Genomic DNA, 19,253 nt, shown 5'->3' with positions numbered 1-19,253 from the left:
AGTGTATTTAGTGTATTTAGTCTCCATTATTTTGTATTTACAAACGTCATTAAATATATATATATATAAAGACATTTAATGACGTTTGTAAATACAAAATAATGGAGACTAAATACACTCAATACACTAAATACACTCCGACACGTGGGCAGCATGCCGTATGCATCTTATCACCTACACTTTGACGGGTGCAGTGCAGCTCAGCGTTGTGTATAGAGAGACACACCCTGAGAGCACTCTTTTCTCATCTCTGTGCTGGCGCCATCAATCAGCCAGCAGAGGTCGTAATAGCACCAGTCATGAGAGAGAGACCCCATCCGGCTTGGTCCCGCCCATATCTAAACAACAGGCCAATCGTTGTTCATGTGGCCGCTCAGCCTTAGCCGGCAGGCAGAGCTGAAGCTTGATACGATGTATTCAAGATCCAGCTCTGGTTCCAGCGTGTGTTTTTACTGCTGCGCCACCTGAGCGGCATCATTAAATGTCTTAATCAAACATCTGGTTCATCATCATGCTTATATACTGGCTCACACTCTTAACTAACTGAACAGCCTGTCATCAAGGTTTTTATCAATGTAACGTTAGTGACAGTAATCCAATTATATTATTAGTTTTTATATTATTATTATATTATTATTATTATTATTATTATTATTATTATTATTATTAAGCACAGGCTACAGGATCACTGTGTGTGTGTGTGTGTGTGTGTGTGTGTGTGTGTGCGTGTGTGTGTGTAAGAGAAAGAGATTATTAAAGTAATTGATTACTAAAAGGTGAAGGAGAGAAAATACACATTGTAAGAAAAAACATCTGGCATTTAGATGCAAATGGTACATCCCATCACATCCATTCTCTTCATACTTTAGTAGCATTCCTGTTAAATGCTTTCCACAAAATTGTCTTGACTGGCGGGATGAACAGTACTGTGATTAATATAATTAGACTTTATGAAAACCCTGAATTAAAGTGAAGCAGAAATTGCTCTTTCAGTAAGTGTTTTTATAATACTAATGCACTATTGTGACGTGTCAGGCTGATGGATGCAACTACTGTGTGTGAGGCCTGATCTGATACAAACTATGTAAGAGTGAATTAGGAAAGTATTCAGACTGCTTGTTTTACCTTCTTAATTGAGTTGTGGATTTAATTGACATCAGTACACCTAATCATACAAAATGACAAAGCAAAAACATGTTTTTTATGATTAAGCATTATTCATCCCAATGTAGACAAACCCATTTACCCAAGCATAATTCAATTCTGCTGCTGCAGACCTCCACTCATGACAGGAGGGTCTCAACCATCACATGCCCCCTTCAACAAGTGTGCAGATCCAATGGCATCCTTTTACCTGCATGAGGCAGGTTCATATGTCACACACCAATCCCCGTTATTCCTCGTCTCATTGTGCAGGGAGCCATCAAACAATCAATCAAAGTTATAAGGAAACCCTGTTCAGTCATTGTCCCGCCACTTACAGACACACAGCCAATCATGTGTCTGAGTAGGCACCCCACCAGCTGATAGCAAAGCTGAAAGCTCAGAATCTCAGCACTGGTGGGCTACAGTATTTTAGGGTTTTAAGGGGACGGGGTTAATTAATAAGTGTTCACAAAAATACAAACCCAAATCAGAAAAAGTTGGGACAGTATGGAAAATGCAAATAATAAAAAAACACAGTTTCTTACATCTACTTTGACTTTTATTTCATTGCAGACAGGATGAATCTGAGATATTTCATGTTTTATCTGGTCAGCTTCATTTCATTTATTAATAAACATCCATTCCTGCATTTCAGGCCTGCAACACATTCCAAAAAAAGTTGGGACAGTAAAGCATTTACCACTTTGTGATGTTTTCATTACTTTTCACCACACTTGAAAGACGTTTTGGCACCGATGACACCAAGCGATTTAGTGTTTCAGCTTTTATTTTGTCCCATTCTTCCTGCAAACACGTCTTAAGCTGTACAACAGTACGGGGTCACATTCTCTTTTGGGGACAGGTCAGGACTGCAGGCAGGCCAGTCAGTCCAGTACCCGTACCCTTTTCTTCCACAGCCATGCCTTTGTAATGTGTGCAGCATGTGGTTTTGCATTGTCTTGCTGAAAAATGCTGGACGTCCCCGGAAAAGATGACGTCTTGAAGGTAGCACATGTTGCTCTAAGATCTCAATGTACTTTTCTGCATTAATGCTGCCATCACAGGGCCGAGGGCACTGACACCGCCCCATACCATGACAGACCCTGGCTTTTGGACTTGTTGCTGATAACAGTCTAGATGGTCCTTTTTGTCTTTGGTCCAGAGCACGCAGTGTCCATTTTTTCTAAAAAGACATGGAATGCTGATTCATCTGACCACAATACACGATTCCACTGTGTGATGGTCCATCCTAGATGCCTCCAAGCCCAGAGAAGTTAAAGCCACTTCTGGACATGGTTAACATAAGGCTTCGTTTTTGCACAGAAGTTTTAAGTATCATTTGTGCATGTAACTCTGTATTGTAGTGCTTGACAAAGGTTTGCCAAAGTAATCCCTCACCCATGTGGTTATATCAGCTATTTTTGAGTGGCGGTTCTTGATGCAGTGCCGTCTGAAGGATCGAAGATCACAGGCGTTCAGCTTAAACCTGCACCCTTGGCCTTTATGGAAATTCCTCCTGATTCCTTGAATCATTTAATGATATTATGCACTGTAGAGGAAGAAATATGCAAATCCCTTTCAATCTTTCTTTGAGGTTCATTGTTTTTAAACATTTCAATCATTTTCTCACACCTGTTTCAGTTACAATGCAAATGGAACTCTTAAGAGACAGAAGAGGGGAAATCAGTTCTTTACTGTCTTGTACCTGTAGTTTTAATTAAGACTCACTTGGTAGAAGTGGACTAGTGGACCTTTTTGGAGAGAGACTGAGGACGATTCTTTTTCTGTGTCCTTGGTAATGTAAAACAGTCAAGGGTGAGGAGTCAGCTCTCTTCATTAGCACTGAGAGAAAATGTTGGTGTAGCTCGATCGTCCTACAGGAAGCCTCAGTCACGCCTCGCCTCTCTCCATTTCCAAGAGTTCTACGCTGCTGCCATCCTCTGTGGCTTAAATTCACTCCTCCACAGATTTGTGCTAATTAAAAGCTAATGAAAGTCATGTAGCGTGTTCACATAAAATATTTTATATGCTTTATGATTTGTAAAACTGAATGTCCATCTCAATGACTGCTGTTTTATTCATCTCTCCACAGATTGTGAATGTAAAATGATTCACGTTCAGATTTTTATGTCTAAATATTTAAGCTACAAGCAAAATGCTATGTTTGATTTTAGCATTGAATAGAAGACGGTGTGCAGGATAAGCAGAATAATTTATCACACAAGCTCTGTGCTGGAACTAGGGAAGGTTAAATTATTCAAACATGACTAGCGCAAAAAGTCAGCACTGATAAACAATCTAAATGCTCATCCTCATTTTGAGACGGCAATTTATAAAATACTCTTTTATAGCCAAAAATATGTGAACACCTAAACAAGAGCTTGTTGGATACCCTATTCCAGAACCATAGGCATTACATTTATTTTTTCAGCATTTAGCAGACACTAACAGTACTTTGACAGTATAGTGTCTAAGCAATTGAGGGTTAAAAGCCTTGCTCAAGGGCCCAGGAGCAGTGACCTGGGAGTGGTGGGGCTTGAACCAGCGACCTTTTAATTACTAGTCCAGTACCTTAACTGGTAGGCTACAACTGCCCTACAAGCGAGATCCATTTACATTTTTGGCATTTAGTAGACGCTTTTATCCAAAGTGACTAACAGTACTGTCTAAGCAACTGAGGATTAAGGGCCTTGCTCAAGGGCCCAACAGCGACAACCCGGCAGTGGTGGGGCTTGAACCAAGCGACCTTTTGATTACTAGTCTAGTGCCTTAACCTGTAGGCTACAACTGCCCAACTGCATTAATACAGAGTCATCCTGCCCAACTGCACCAGTAACGGCTACGTCTTTGCTACTTTCCATGGAGCGTCTTTGAGAATTTCTGCCCATTTAATTGAAAGAGTGTTTGTAAGGTTGGGCAGTAATGTTAAATGATGAAACTGATTCTCCAGTTTATCCCAAAATATAACTGAGTTTGAGGTTAAGACTAGGGGTGTGTTTGAAAAACTAGGGAGCTCTCTACATAGACAGCATTTTACGTCATCCTACGCGCGCTCCTGAGAATGAGGCTGTTCGAAGTCCTAGATGCCTTAATAAGCTGTATAGTTAGGCATCTTAACATTTCAATGTTATTTTGACTCAAGAACGAGGGAGCATCGGAAGCGTCCTTAGTGATTAAGGCAATCCCAGCATTCAGTGCGGCAGCTCTTCTCTCACAGAAAAAAAAAAAAAAAAACATGGCTGACGGTGCAGAGAAACGAGAGTTATTTTCAAATGTAAATAAATGATTATTGATTTTTAACTTGTATAAACTTGCACAAGTGTTTTTATTTGCAAGTTCGGGCTTGTCAGCAAATTTACCCGTTTTCGGTACACGAAGAGAGATGTTAGTTGACATGCTAGCGCGCTGTGCCACCCCATCCCATTGGTTTGAATGGCAAGATGCTAACTGTTTGCTTAGTAAGCGAAACCCGATGGAATCGCTGTCTAAGTAGTGCGTTCGAATAACCTGACTTATAAGTCAATGACTTATTAGAATCCTCTCTACTGAGGCAGCTGCCTATGTAGGCAGTAAGTCAGCAAGGCAGCTTACTAGGTTTTCGAACACACCCTATGTTAGACTGTAAACATATCATTTATTTTATATATCAAAAAAAACATTTTTACACCTGTTGGCAATGTGGGTGCCAGGGTTACCACTGAGAACAGGGCAGCTGTAGCCTAGTGGTTAAGGTACTGGACTAGTAATCAGAGGGTTGCCGGTTCAAGCCTCACCTCTGCCAGGTTGCAACTGTTGGGCCCTTGAGCAAGGCCCTTGACCCTCTGTTGTTCACACAGTATACTGTCACAGTACTGTAAGTCGCTTTGGATAAAAGCGACTTTGGATAAGTCGCTGTTGGGCCCTTGAGCAAGGCCCTTAATCCTCAGTTGCTTAGACAGTACTGTTAGTCACTTTGGATAAAAGCGTCTACTAAATGCCAAATGCTGAAAATGAAAATGTAAATTTAAACTGGGGATCCAGTGGTGTTCTTGACCAGTCATGTACATTTACATTTGTGGTATTTAGCAGACGCTTGTACCCAAAGCGGCTTACAGTTATCACAATATACAATTCAAGCAACTGAGGGAAAGGGTCTTTCTCAGGGCCCCAACTGTGACGACTTGGCAATGATGGGGCTTGAACTGGCAACCTTATGATGACTAGTCCAGTACCTAAGCCACCAAGCTACCACTGCCCAAGGTAAGGAGATGCCGGTCAGGTGTCTGCACAAATATAATTAGCTAATGTCCAGGGGGTTGATAAAACAGACTAGCCATCGAGAGGTCACAATCTCAATGCGCTCTTGGTGCCAGCCTCAAGCCCAGATAGCAATAGAAGGGTTACATTGGGAAGGGCATCCAGCGCAAAAACTGTCAAGTCCTCTGTGGCGACCCCTAAATATGGAAACAGCTAAAAGAAAGGGGTGTCCAAATATTAATACAAATTTGCCATATGAGGTAGATTTTTTTTTTTTTACGTTTATGTCACACTTTTTTTATTTTTTAGCAATGCTTTCCCCTATAAAACACATACACTATATGACCAAAAGTATTTGAACACCTGACCATGAGCTTGTTGGACATCATATTAAAAAAATTAATAATTGTATTAAAATATAGTGACCTCTTTGTGATCTTTTTAGCAATAGTAACAGCCACTTATCTGGAAAGACTTTGAAGTTTGTCTGTGGGAATTTGTGGCCATTCAGTCAAAGGAGCATTTGTATGGCTAGGTACTGATGTTAATCAAGACAGCATCAATTGAAGCTGATCAGTGGGACTGAGGTCAAGTCATTATAAACCTTGCTTTGTGCACAAGGACGCAGTCATGCTGGAACAGAAAGTGACCTTCCCCAAACTATTCGGGTGCCCCAATACTTTGTCCTTACAGTGTATAATAATCATGCCGTTGTGTTTGTCCAGACAGGGTAGAACATTTGCTCAATTGTATTGGTTGTTGATTGGTTGACATCACTATATATTATTGATTCTCACCTCTGCCCCTTTTCTTCCTCTCTCATTTTTTCGCTCTATTTTTATGCTTAGGTGTTAATTGGCTGAGGGAGTGTGACAGTGATGGATTTTTGCAAGTGCAATTACTCAGACAAATTGCCCTTTAGAGGAGATGTAGATTGCCAAGCGCTCCTGTGTCCTCTTAGATTTCAATCCCTTACATTCTGGTCATTAATAATAATGCAAGTAAGAGACAATTTCACATGCTATTTAAACCTGTGACATGATCAGAATACTCTCATTCTGGGCAAAATTTACTGGAGTAGAAATCTCCTTAGGTGATCATTTAGAAGAAGCTACAGTTACCTTATACGTTACAAAACATGTTCATACCTTGTAGGTTTCCTTAAAATTGTTTTAAGAATTCTGATATTTAAACCTTTTAACTTATCATCCAGGTTAGAGTTTTGTTTTGTTGTTATTTAATAAAAACACGCTAGCCAGGCCACTCAGGTGGTGCAGCGGTCAAACACATGCTGAACACCAGAGCTGGGACATCGTATCGAATCTCGGCTCTGCCTGCCAGCTGGGCTGAGCGGCCACATGAACAACAATTGGCCTGTTGTTCAGATAGGGGTGGGATATTAAAGCCGGATAGGGACTCTCTCATAACTAATGCAATTATGACCTCTGCTGGCTGATTGATGGCGCCTGCACAGAGACGGGAAAAGAGTGCTGTCAGGGTGTGTCTCTCCGTACACAGTGCTGATCCGCATTGCACTAGTCGAAGTGTAGGTGACAAAATGCATACGGCTGCTGCCCACGTGTTGGAGGGGCGTGGGTTAGCTTTGTTCTCCTCAGTCAGAGCGGGGATCAGCATTGGTGGAGAGGAAGCATGATGCAATCTGGCAATTGGACTCGCTAATAAGGGGAGAAAATGCATAAACAAATATATATAAACAACTTGCCAGACCTGACATCTCCAAGTCATGGGTTTAAATCTTAGCTCTGCTACCAACAGGTGATTGGCCTGCCCATTGATGGGTTGCCGAAGGGGATTCCTCATAACAGGTGCAATTATGACCTCTGCTGAGAGACAGGGGATAATGGTAATTGATCAAAAAACAACCCAATACTTTGAAAACATTGACTTTGAAATCAGGAGGTGGGTTTGGCCAGGGCACTGGGATTGGTTGTGTTGTCAGCTACTTGTTATTAACATCCACAGACATCAGTGGACATTCTCATCAACCCGAAAGGATTAAGACAATTTTACAATGTTCATACGTTGCTCATAAAGCCGTGTAGGCTACACAATGTGGGTGGAACTGGTGGTCGATAGAATTGCATTATGTTTCACTACGACTAAATCTGTTGGGATTTGACTTGCACCAGAGTGACAGGCAGCAGAGATCTCTTTGAATACGTCCCTGCGTAAAAAAAAAAAAAAAAGCCTGTGGCATAAAGGCTGTGGATGAAAAAGACTGTTTTTGTTGTGCCCGTTAATCCTCTCTCCTAAATGTATTATCGTCAGGACTGAACGCGCTGATGACTTATTGACTCTTTTGGCATCCTAAAAGCATCAGGCTCCATCTGCCAAGAAGTGTTTACCATCAAATCTGCCTTAATCCCTTTTTGCTTGCTGATATCTTACAAAGCATCTCACCCATTTCTACCTCTCTCTTTATTTCTCAAACATTCTTACTCCATCATGCTTTCTTTTTCATTTTTTATCTGTTCTGCGAGTTGGTAAACGACTCCGCGGCACAGGCAGACTTTTGCATTTCTTGGAACTTTTCCAGAAAAATTTAAAAGAAAAGATGAAACACAAACAACTCAAACAACCGATTTCTCGAGCAAGCAAAACCTTCAGGGCTATTTTTCATGACAATCGTCAGGTATAATCCATGTGCTTTGTCATTTCTATGTCTGCCTGCCTGTGATTAGTGCAGTATGGAATGTCTCTGCCTCTCTTTTCTGTTGGTCTTTGTGGAAGCTGTAAATCACCCAGAATCCTCCTGTGTGTGGCATCACATCTGCACATTAGTCATCAAACGGCTAGCAGGCAGTCGCACACCTTTTTTTCCTTGGATTAATGCAGACACACACCAAAGCAGTGTCATTACAGCTGTTACTTTTATGCTAAGACATGTAACCCTACACGTAGGTGTGAATGTGGAACGAGTGATAATGGATGAATTCTCCTCACAAATCTTCTTTATGAATGCCACATAAAAATAATGACAGGATTATCAGTCAGTAAACAAGGGTTACCCTACAGGTCTTCTGTCTTTTGGTTCTGGGGACATTTACTGGAGTAGAAATCTCCTTAGGTGATCATTTAGAAGAAGCTACAGTTACCTTATACGTTACAGAAGATGTTCATAACTTGTTTAAGGTTTCCTTAAAATTGTTTTAAGAATTCTGATATTAAAACCTTACTTTTTAACTTATCATCCAGGTTAGAGTTTTTTTTTTTTTTTCATTTAATAACATACTGGGTGGCGCAGTGGTAAAAACACGCTAGCCAGGTTACTCACGTGGTGCAGCGGTAAAACACATGCTGAACACCAGAGCTAGGATCTCGAATATTGAAACTCGTATCGAATCTCAGCCCTGCCTGCCAGCTGGGCTGAGCGGTCACATGAACAACGATTGGCCTGTTGTTCAGATAGGGGTGGGATAATAAAGCCGGATAGGGACTCTCTCATAACTAATGCAATTACAACCTCTGCTGGCTGATTGATGGCGCCTGCACAGAGACGGGAAAAGAGTGCTGTCAGGGTGTGTCTCTCAGTGCTGATTCGCATGCACTTGTCAAAGTGTAGGTGACAAAATGCATACGGCTGCTGCCCACGTGTCGGAGGGGGCGTGGGTTAGCTTTGTTCTCCTCAATCAGAGCGGGGATCGGCATTGGTGGAGAGGAAGCATGACGAAAATGCATTAACAAATAAATATATATATACTGTACATGGGTTTGAATCTCAGCTCTGCTATGTGTTATGCTTTGCATGTTTACCAATATGCATTTCGTGGCATTTCTACCAAAGAGTGAAAAATATGCACTAGAGACAATGCAATGCATTTGGCTGCATTAGTGAGGCTTATCTTAAAATGAATTAAAATTAACCCTGGTAAGATTACTCTGTCATTTTCTATATATTGCCTGTACATGGACTTATAGTTTGTATATTTTTGTGTTTAATGTTTGATGTACACATTGCTTGTATACTGTATTTATACTACAGATATACCATCAGCTGGAACCAAATTTCTTGTGTGTATCCACATACTTGGCCAATAAATCTGATTCTGATTCTGATTCCTTTCGAACGCGCGGCGAGAGAACAGAGCTCATTAAAGCTATTTTTTACTTACTTTTATTTGAATGTTAATTTGTGAGGTTAAGCAAACCAGGGCTAAAATGTAACAGTATATAATAGTTCTGTTTGGTCAGGACCAAGGGAATTACCAAACTACAAATATAAACACACCCTAAGTCTATGTGATGTGGTATTTGTCCTTGTACTGTACACAAGCACAGACAGAATAAATGTCAGTCCCATTGTGCACTGGTTGGTTTTAAAAGAACAGGCTTAACATTTTCAGGAGTTCTTCACAGTTTTTATGGCTCTGCACTTGCTGTGTAACTACTTGCTCTTTTTTTTTCATTTGAACCTGCTAATTGATCTGATTAAGAGCAATTAGCCAGTGCTGTGTTCATTTTGACTAAGAGTATTTTACACTCCTGGGTAAAAAATGGGCTGAACCTAAAATAGCACTAAGCAAAAACAATGAAAGGCCAGATGTGTTAAAGTTTTATAAAATAATTAAAAAAGAAAGAAAAGACATGAAATGATGAGCTAAGGGTGGCAGAGGTCTCAGAAGTGCATTTTTTTTACCTCCTGCTCACTATCTGACCAATGATTTCTTCTTAGGACCATTTAAAGGAATATGGGGTTTGGCAAAGTACATTTGCACAGTACAAAGTACAGTATGTAAAGTACATTTACATTTTTGGCATTTAGCAGACGCTTTCATCCAAAGCGACTTACAGTACAGTGACAGTATCCTGTCTAAGCAATTGAGGGTTGAGGGCCTTGCTCAAGGGCCCAACAGTGGCAACCTGGCAGTGGTGGGGCTTGCACCAACGACCTTTTAATTACTAGTCCAGTTCTTTAACCACTAGGCTACAACTGCAACATAAGGCTAATGTAAGACTGTAAATGTCTCTGTCTGTCCACCTGGCTGTGATGCATTAAAATTTGAAACAGAATAAACAGCAAACATTGTGACAGACTGCCAACTGGACAGCATAGATGCACTTTCTCCAACTGACTGATTGAATGACTGACCTTCATTGTTAAAACTCATTAGACATCTTTTCACTAGATGACTGGTGCCACATTTTATGTAAACCTGCCATCCACTGATTAACCCAGAAGGAGAAAAGCAGACTATAATTTTACATAATTATATCACTTGTGTTAGGATTGACTTAAGTAGTAGTTCATACTGACAAGTAGTCTGGCAACTGAAGCTCTAAAGCCTTCCAAAAAGTTAGATCAGCAACTGGACATGTACACATGTAGACTAATACCAAAATAAAAGAGATTTGCTGGAATTTAGTTTAAAAATTCTTTGATGCTTTATGCATTTTACTATTTTCTCTAATGTCATATTAATGGATTATAGTCTGCAGTGTTTCACAAGAGTAGTTTAGGTTATGTGCTATGTTTGAATTATTATACACCGGCCAGCCATAACATTAAAACCACCTCCTTGTTTCTACACTCACTGTCCATTTTATCAGCTTCACTTACCATATAGAAGCACTTTGTAGTTCTACAATTAATGACTGTAGTCCATCTGTTTCTCTTCATGCTTTGTTAGCTCCCTTTCATGCTGTTCTTCAATGGTCAGGACCCCCACAGGACCACTACAGAGCAGGTACGTATTATTTAGATGGTGGATCATTCTCAGCACTGCAGTGACACTGACATGGTGGTGGTGTGTTAATGTGTGTTGTGCTGATATGAGTGGATCAGACACAGCAGCGCTTCTGGAGTTTTTAAATACCGTGTCCACTCTATTAGACACTCCTACCCAGTTGGTCCACCTTGTAGATCTTCTAGACCTTCATCAGTGATCACAGGACGCTGCCCATGGAGCGCTGTTGGCTGGATATTTTTGTTTGGTGGACTATTCTCAAGCCAGCAATGACAGTGAGGTGTTTAAAAACTCAATCAATGTTGCTGTGTCTTATCCACTCATATCAGCACAACACACACTAACACACCACCAGTGTGTCAGTGTCACTGCAGTGCTGAGAATGATCCACCACCTAAATAATACCTGCTCTGTGGTGGTCCTGGGGGGTCCTGACCATTGACGAACAGGGTGGAAGCAGGCCAAAAAAGTATGCAGAGAAATAGATGGACTACAGTCAGTAATTGTAGAACTACAAAGTGCTTTTATATGGTGGAGCTGATAAAATGGTTTTAATGTTATGGCTGATCAGTGTATAGTATACATTATTAATTTGACATTTATTCATTAATTAAATTTGGGTACTTTGTACAATAAAGATCAAGACCCTTTTGTGCTTTCGTTTAAAAAAAAACAAATCATGCTTTCAAACTTTTTAAATTTTCATACATTAAGCTTTTATTAAAAATCCATCTTCATGCCATTCAACTTAGGAAGCACTTTATCTGCATTATGTTGCTGGCAGATGCTGTCTCTTGATTCTAAATGTGCAGCAAATGCAATATTCTTCTCAGTGACTCTGTTTCCCCTAGCTTTATCATCGAATGCAAAAGAATTGGTTACCACAGACCCGAGGCCACTCCGAAATGCTCTGATTGGGATCTAATGAAGCCATCAATTAGTTTGACAAAATTTCTGGACATCTCCTACCCAAAGGCTAGAGCTGGCTTGTGTTTTATTTCACCTTTGCATGAATTGCCCTCTTAAATCAGAGAAAGGAATTACTGCAGAGGCAATAAAAGACCCGGTGACTGGAGAGCACTGATTTAGTTGCTTTGTATCTTAGCAGTGCATCCATAAAGATCTGTAGTTTTTTAATAAAGTAGAAGTTTTAAATCAACTATGTAAATTAACAATGCTGTACTACAGCCATTATAATAACAAGAAGAAGAACATTCATCATTCATTCACCTTAAGTAGGGATGTAACGATACACTCTACCCACGATGTGATACGATTCACGATACTGGGTTCACGATATGATTTTTTCCCAATTCTTTTAAACAAAATGAAATTGAAGACAAATTATGACAAAGTTTTATTTTATTATTTCTCTTTAAAAAATTAAATAAAATACTGTATTTGTGCTTATCTTTAATTCATCCAAATAATGAATGCCCTTTATTTCTGAGGTAGGTACAAACTATGCCAAATAATGCTTATTATTTAGAAAAACTGAAATAAAATTTTAAAACAAATCCAACATTAAATAAATAAATGAATAATAAATAAATAATACAAATAAAGAAAGTATCCTCACATAAATAAATTAGGCTGGAAAATCCCCTACCTGGCAACTTTGTGAAGTGCAGTCAACCAGGCGAGGTGAATAGCGCCAGTGCCCTCTGCTGTTTAAAGTGAATAACTGATTTGAATCGTGGCACATGTGCACCGATTTTTAACTATTTTGTGGTGCATCGTTACATCCCTAATCTTAAGTACACAATCTTGATCAGAGCCACAGTACAGTAGCGTCCCAGAATACACAACAGCATGCCAGTCCATCTCAGGAAAACATGCACTACCAGTTCAACTACTGGCTTTTGAAAGATAGGAATAAACTAAGTAACCAAAAGAGACCCACATAGACAGTGGGTACATGTGCAAACAGCACACCATGATTATCCAAAGGTAAGAATCAAACCCAGATCTCCAGTACCCTGCAGTTTACCAAGCTTGTGAAAAATCATAAGCCAGCAAAATAGGAAACTCCCTCACAGCAGCAAAACAGAAATCAAGTGCCTGTCAGCACAGCCCATAGACCTGTGAGTAGATTCAAGAGCTGAACTATAAGCCACTGCATGGAAAGTTGTACCAGATCCTTGTCAGACATTTTGTAGATAAAAGAAGCACTGGGTTTAAGGCAGAGACTGAAAGCCTAATTATAACAGAACAAGCCACTCAACACCAGGTTCCACCAGTAAAACATCTTGAAGCCTCAGGTCAACAGCCAGTGCAGTATGTGAAACAATGTTGAGGAGATGAACAGCCATGTCATCGATGATTGCTTGGTATTGGCTTCTACTGAGTATATGAACCAAAACATGAAGGTAGCCATCTATTTGCATTTACTGCATTTAGCAGACGTCTTTATTCAAAGTGACTTACAATTAAAGTCAATTATAGTGCAACTGAGAGTTAAGGCTCTTGCTCAGGGGCCCAACACTAATAACAGAGCAAGCCACTCAACACCAGGTTCCACCAGTAAAACATCTTGAAGCCTCAGGTCAACAGTGCAGAATGTGAAACAAGGTTGAGGAGATGAACAGCCATGTCATGGATGGTTGCTTGACATTGGCGACACATAAAGTAGCCAGCTATTTGCACTGGTCAATCCATAAGCCGTTAATCAGTAAATAAAAATTACATTTATGTTACATTTGCATTTACTGTATATATTCAAAGTGACTTACAATTAAAGTCAATTATAGTGCAATTGAGAGTTAAGGGTCTTGCTCAGGGGTCCCAACACTGATAATAGAACAAGCTACTTAACACCAGGTATCACCAGAAAAGCATCTTTAAGCCTCAGGTCAACAGCCAGTGCAGAATGTGAAACAAGGTTGAGGAGACAAACAGCCATGTCATGAATGGTTGCTCGACATTGGCTTCTACTAAGCTATTGGCACTGGTCAATCTTTGAGGCTTTAACTGCATTAAGCAGAAGTCTTTATCAAAACTGACTTACAGTTGTAGCAAATTAAAGTGTGAGCAATTGAGGGTTGGGGGTCTTGCTCAGGGGTCCAACACTGGTAACAGAACAAGTCACTCAACACCAGGTACCACCAGGAAAGCATCTTAAATCCTTCGGTCAACAGCTAGTGCAGAATGTGATTAAGGAGACAAACAGTTTTGTCATTGATTGTTGCTTGATGTTGGCTACACATAAAGTAGCCATCTATTTCCACTTGTCAATCTATAAGATGCTAATCACATAACATTTGCATTTACCAGATGTCTTTATCCAAAGCGACTCACAATTGTAGCCAATTAACAGGGAACGCAGTTGAGGATTAAATGCTTGACCCCTGGCAACTTGGACAAAAAGTAAAATAGTTGCCCGCTCAGGTGGCGCAGTGGTAAAAACACATGCTGGAGCACCAGAGCTGGAATCTCGAATACATCGTATCGAATGTGCTCTGCATGCAGGCTGGGCTGAGCAGCCACATGAACAACGATTGGCCTGTTGTTCAGATGGGGTGGGATAATAAATTTTAAAAAAGTCCGATAGGGACTCTCTCATAACACATCTGCACAGAGACAGGGAAAAGAGTGCTGTCAGGGTGTGTCTCTCCGTACACAGTGCTGATCTGCACTGTAATACAGTACAATAATTAAACAAAAAAAGTAAAAGCAATAAAAGTAAAGTTTTTAAATCAGCCCCAAGGAACTGAGGCACATTTTTGCACCTCACATTTGCACATTCACTGTTGCACCTTACAGCTGTGGCTGCTGTTATTGACTATGTTTTGCGTAGTCTGTGTTGTCGTGTGTTGCTTCTTGTTATCTGGGTCATGTTGAGAAGTACCATATAGAATTTTGTTGTACTATGTGCAATGAGAATAAAATATATCTGCTTTTCTATTCTATTTCATTTTACTCTATTCTGTTCTATTCTGTTATATTTTATTTTATTGTAAGTAATGAGATGTGTGCATGAATCAAAGGTTAAAGATTTTAAAGAGGGTAAAAACACTGATCTACTTCAGCTTACTTAATCTGCAACTGTTTAATTGTCAATAAAACCTGAAAACCACCTGAATTCATTCATTTTAGGAACTTTTTATTAGGAATCATATGACTGTTAAACAATATCTGTTAAACAATTCAAGTGGAAGTTACAGTCTAGAGTCTTTAGGCTCCAAACTCAAACTCCAAATTATTGTTTCCAAATTAAAGACCCTTGCAGCTCATTCAAAATGCAGCTGCTCGCCTGGTTTGTAACCAACCTAAACACTGCCACATCACCCCACTGCTGCGTTCTCTTCACTGGCTTCCTGTAGCTGCACGCATTCAGTTTAAAACACTGATGCTCACCTACAAAGCCAAAAATGGACCAGTCCCAAGCTACCTTTGAGGTCTAATCAAACCCCGCTCTGTACCACGCAACCTCTGATCCACTAGTCTCGCTCGACTTGATCCTCCACCCAGGACTCGAGGAAGACGAGCATCAAGGCTCTTCTCTGTACTTGCACCAAAGAACTTAAGCTGACTTGTACTTACTTACTAACGCTCTTATTCATCTGTTGAAGAAAAAAAACCCACTAACTTTGGTTCTAACAGAGTTTTAGCAGATTTGTGTTCTTGGACTGTTGTTTACTTAAACTAGAGTAAGGTAATGTTTATGGAAGCACTTCCATAAGTCGCTCTGGATAAGAGCGTCTGCTAAATGCCAAAAATGTAAATGTAAAGACCCCTTTATTTATGTTTGGGGGTTTTGTTTAACTTTAGGGGCAAATTATGATGACTAAGTAGTTTTAATTTCATGTGCAATATTTACACCCCAAAACACCACCCCCACCCGCTCCACCCCTTTAATATAACAACTCATGTCTCCAATGTTCCTTGGACTTGTTTCTCACTCTGACCTTTCCATCTGCCAGCTGAGATGTGGATCCTGTCAGTTGCTTCACAACCTAATCCAACACACTGACCCATGGGAAGCTTTGAACATCTGCAGCATCTGACTTTCCACTTGAGAACATTGCTGGACCATGACATTTAAACATAGAGAAAATGCTGGGTTTTACGCAAACAATACCAATCAGATGACATGCTAGCTTCATTGAAGTGGCATCCCAACAACACCGTGCACCCTGCAAATTGTAAGTTGTTAAGGAGTAAGATAGCAGCTGAATATGAATAGCTTATCTTACTGCAGTCCATCTAACTACACTGATCTAACTGTGTGGCACTGTTTTAAAATCTTGTGTTACTATAGTAGCAGAAGTCTGAGCAGGACAAGCTGAAATGATGTCAGTTGAAACTCCCTCCTGGCTTGTGGCACCTCTATCAGTTTGAAATGGTGACCACTGTTGGGTCTGCTCTTTGCTGAAAGAGAGTATTTTATGAATATTTCATTCTGGTGTCTTTTCCTGCCTTCCTATCCATCAAACCTGCATACAAATTTGTACCCTGTAAGGAAAATTGAGACATATTTCATTGTGGAATTGTGGAAAACTGAACCATTTTTAAATTGCTTGTGGTTTCAAAATAGCAATGTTACTATTACTACCTATAAATTGAATACATACAAATCATAATTGCTTGCCATATTTTAAGAACATTCCTAGTTTTTGGGTTGGGCAGTACTCTTTCACTTACTTTCTTTTTATATTGTGGTTAGAAACTGTGAGGACGGGAGGAGTAGTAATTGGTCACGCCTGAGAGACTGAGGGAGCTTATAGTCCGGATTTTGCGCCATCTGTTTTTCCACCTGGGCGTGCCTTTCTGGTGGCTCGGTGGGTAGCACTGTCGCCTCACAGCAAGAAGGTCCTGGGGTCAATCCCCAGGCGGGTCGAGCCGGGTCCTTTCTGTGCGGAGTTTGCATGTTCTCCCTGTGTCTGCGTGGGTTTCCTCCGGGAGCTCCGGTTTCCTCCCACAGTCCAAAAACATGCAGTCAGGTTAATTGGAGACACTGAATTGCCCTATAGATGAATGTGTGTGTATGGGTGTGTGTATCTGTCCTGCGATTGACTGGCGCCCCATCCAGGGTGTTACTGTGTGCCTTGCGCCCACTGAAAAGCTGGGATAGGTTGTTTTAAATGATATATACACACACACACACACACACACACACACACACACACATACAGTATATATACTGTATATATATATTATATATATATATATATATATATATATATATATATATATATATATATATATATACATATATATATATACAATCAGGCATGACATTACAACCACCTTCCGACTATGCAACCCCATACGCAACAACCTTTCTATCAGAACCAGCATAAACTTCGTCAGCAATTTGAGCTACAGTAGCTCGTCTGTTGGATCAGACTACACGGGCCAGCCTTCGCTCTTCCAGTGTTGCCAACTCCTCAGTAAGGAAAGTAGCTATTGGCTGTCCTAAAAGTCGCTAGAAATCGCTAAATGACGTCATCGCCTAATTTGCATAAGAGTTAGTGCATATTGATAGGTCTATCTCTTATTATAAGTAGTGGTAGCACATCTCCATAGATCTATATATTTTATAAACTATAGGTAGCACAACTAAATAGATCCATTGATCTGTATCTCAGACATATATCTCACATTTATTTATTAGGATTTAATTAAATTAAAATGTACTACAAAACATTTTGAGGACAGTAACTGCAGAACGATATGTGCTTTCACGTCCGAGTCTCCAAAAGTCTCCAATAACACCAGAAAAAGTCGCTAGATTTGTCACTAGTCGCTTTTTAGAAAAAAAGTTGCTCTATATGTATATATATATATATATATATATATATATATATATATATATATAAAAGGGCCTTTCCTAAACTGTTGCTGCAGGAACAGTTAAAGGAAGTTCTCCTTTAAATAACTGAGTTATTATTATTACACCTGTTAGCAATTAGCTATTGTGGCTAAAACATAAATTCAAAAATATGAAAGGTATCTTAATACTTTTGTCTATGTGTATGTAAGTATAGTGTATATACGTAAGGACAGTGGCCAGAAGGTTCCCAGCAGCCTGGAGATATGTGGCACCCAGACTACCTGCCTTTATTGTTCTTTCTCAGTCAAATACGTTTAAATCTTAGTTTCTCTGCAGGTATTTAACCTACCTGAAGAAAAAAAAACTGCCAAATTGATTTCTTGAAATAGTTACTTTTGATTTTTTTTCTCCAGTCTAAATCTTTATTGTCTTTGAGCTGTCCACATACGTCTTACATAATGAATTTTACATGGACTTCTCTGGCCGTTAAGTTAGTCTTCTTTTCTATTACAATCAAATAGTGTTGTTTTTGAGGTAGAGCACTACCCATAAAATCATAAATTAATAATGCAAGAAGAGTGTTCACAGCAAAGACTACATAAATATGGGATGTTACGATAAAGCCCTTGATAAGGGTCCTAAATTACCATTTGAAGACAGGCCTCCGGGCTGCAAAATAACAAATCACAGGTTTCTGTCACTGAAACAGATGTCGGAAATGCAAATGGAATGTTATGCTGTTTATATTTGTTATTTGCCTGCATGGTCTCCTGACCCCTACTGTTAATTCTTCTGTGAGTGGGAAAGAGAGGACACAGGTGTGATAAAACTTTGCAAGCTTCTTTTTTACTGCGGTCAAGTCAATGTCAAACAATATCATACATTTAATGTAGAAACCAAGGCTTTTATATTTCTTAGCACTACAGTATTGATATGCAAACATTTTGATTTGATATGATTTTGATACAACAGGAAAAACAGCTGCTTCATTTCCTTTATTTGAAACTCAAAAGCTTTGTTTCCAATAATGATTTTTTTATGCATTTTCTCCCCTTTAGAGCATCCAATTGCGTCCTGCTTCCTCTCCGCCTATGCCGAGGAGACCCTGCTCTGACCGAGGAGATCGAAGCTAACCCACGCCCCCTCCGACACATGGGCAGCGAGCCGTATGCATCTTATCACCCACACATTGATGAGTGTTGTGTCACCTAGCATTGTGTACGGAGAGACACACCCTAAGAGCACTCTTTCCTCATCTCTGTGTAGGCGCCTCTAATCAGCCAGCAGAGGTCGTAATTGCACCAGTCTGACAGAGACCCATATCCGGCTTAGTCCCACCCATCTGAACAACAGGCCAATCGTTGTTCATGTGACCGCTCAGCCTCAGCCGG

Source organism: Trichomycterus rosablanca, chromosome 6 (genome assembly GCF_030014385.1).
Source record: "Trichomycterus rosablanca isolate fTriRos1 chromosome 6, fTriRos1.hap1, whole genome shotgun sequence".
Taxonomy (NCBI): domain Eukaryota; kingdom Metazoa; phylum Chordata; class Actinopteri; order Siluriformes; family Trichomycteridae; genus Trichomycterus; species Trichomycterus rosablanca.
The sequence above is the reverse complement of the archived record's forward strand: the minus strand, read 5'-3'. Positions refer to the sequence as shown.